Below are 1871 nucleotides of genomic sequence, written 5' to 3'. Positions count from 1 at the left end.
CACAGGTTGAGAACCACTGCTCTAGTGTCTAGGAGACCTGTTTGCCACCAGAACTACGATTCCCAGCATTCCTGGTGCTCTCTGCGCTCTGGGCTTCTGCTTCCGGTCCTGAGGCTGCCACCAGAACTACTATCCCCAGAATTCCTGGTGCTCCCCGCGCTCTTAGTTTTCCCTTCCTGCTCTGTCTCCATCCCATGGCCTCCCACTCTGCCAAGCCCTCCAAGCGCCAGTTCTCCCTCTCTGCTCTTCGCCTGGCGGCTTGGGGGGAGCTACTGAGGGAGCCACGTCCCCCCAAGCCGCCGGCTCTCCAGCTCTGCTCTCCGCCTGGCGCCTGTGTATGCAAATTAACCTATCCTTGTTGGGTTAATTTGCATACTCACTCCTGATTGACTGGTGAGCGTAGTGGAGGGACAGTCAATTTACACGTTTCTCTTTTATTATATAGGATTACTAGAAGTCCAATGCATGAAATTCATGCACTGGGGGGGAAGGGTGCACGCGCTAAAAAATTTAAAGAATTGAGGTATAATTGACATATAACAATTTCTTCAACCAATCCCGTATGTATGTGTACACAGATCCTATTTATTATTTACAAACGGAACTGTGAAGAGCATGGTTTTCTCTGGATACTGGAAAATGCCTTTGTATCCTCACCTTGACAATACTGGGCATTATCCAACTTTCTTAACTTTCCCATCTGCCAGGCGAAAAAGACACATTACTGTTTTTATTCCTTTCCTTTATTAATATACTAGACTAGAGGCCCGGTGCACGACATTCGTGTACTGGGGGGTGTGCGGGTCCCTCAGCCCGACCTGCACCCTCTCCAATCCGGGAGTTTCTGTTTTTGCAATCATATGAGTGAACCATGGCTGCTTCCAACTCTCCCAGCAAGTGCTCTCCCGCACCAGTCCTGTGCCGGTCCTGTGCTAGGGTCACGGGGCATGCAGAGATTAAAATGAATTAAGTTTACAATGTTCAAGAAAATCTTGGTCTAAGTCTGTATTCACTCCAGGTCACCTTCCAGGTGACTATTTGTTGAGCTCCTCCTATCAGTCAGGTGTTTCAGGCACTGGGCACAGATAGACACTGTTACTCTACCCCCTCCCACTTTACAGACGAAGAAACTGAGGCTCAGAGGTTATAGTGCAGTGGTTCTCAACCTTCTTAATGCTGCGACCCTTTAATACAGTTCCTCATTTTGTGGTGACCCCCAACCATAAAATTATTTTCGTTGCTACTTCATAACTGTAATTTTGCTACTGTTATGAATCGTAATGTAAATATCTGATATGCAGGATGTATTTTCATTGTTACAAATTGAACATAATTAAAGCATAGTGATTAATCACAAAAACAATATGTAATTATATATGTGTTTTCTGATGGTCTTAGGTGACCCCTGTGAAAGGGTCGTTTGACCCCCAAAGGGGTCGCGACCCACAGGTTGAGAACCACTGCTCTAGTGTCTAGGAGACCTGTTTGCCACCAGAACTACGATTCCCAGCATTCCTGGTGCTCTCTGCGCTCTGGGCTTCTGCTTCCGGTCCTGAGGCTGCCACCAGAACTACTATCCCCAGAATTCCTGGTGCTCCCCACGCTCTTAGTTTTCCCTTCCTGCTCTGTCTCCATCCCATGGCCTCCCACTCTGCCAAGTCCTCCAAGCGCCAGTTCTCCCTCTCTGCTCTTTGCCTGGCAGCTTGGGGGAAGCGACTGAGGGAGCCACGTGCCCCCAAGCAGCCAGCTCTCCAGCTCTGCTCTCCACCTGGCGCCTGTGTATGCAAATTAACCTGCTATCTTTGTTGGGTTAATTTGCATACTCACTCCTGATTGGCTGGTGAGCGTAGCAGAGGGACAGTCAATTTACA

The 1871-nt window shown here is 48.6% G+C and overlaps 1 protein-coding gene across 1 annotated transcript in view; it reads right to left on the bottom strand.

The window, feature by feature from the left end:
• The window catches only part of HECTD4 (HECT domain containing E3 ubiquitin protein ligase 4), a 126511-nt gene that overhangs the window by 54167 nt on the left and 70473 nt on the right, over positions 1–1871 (bottom strand). The gene's annotated exons all lie outside the window — the stretch shown is intronic.

This window comes from Myotis brandtii, unplaced genomic scaffold, assembly GCF_000412655.1.
Source record: "Myotis brandtii unplaced genomic scaffold, ASM41265v1 scaffold482, whole genome shotgun sequence".
Lineage (NCBI taxonomy): Eukaryota > Metazoa > Chordata > Mammalia > Chiroptera > Vespertilionidae > Myotis > Myotis brandtii.
This window is presented reverse-complemented; position numbering and strand designations above follow the sequence as displayed.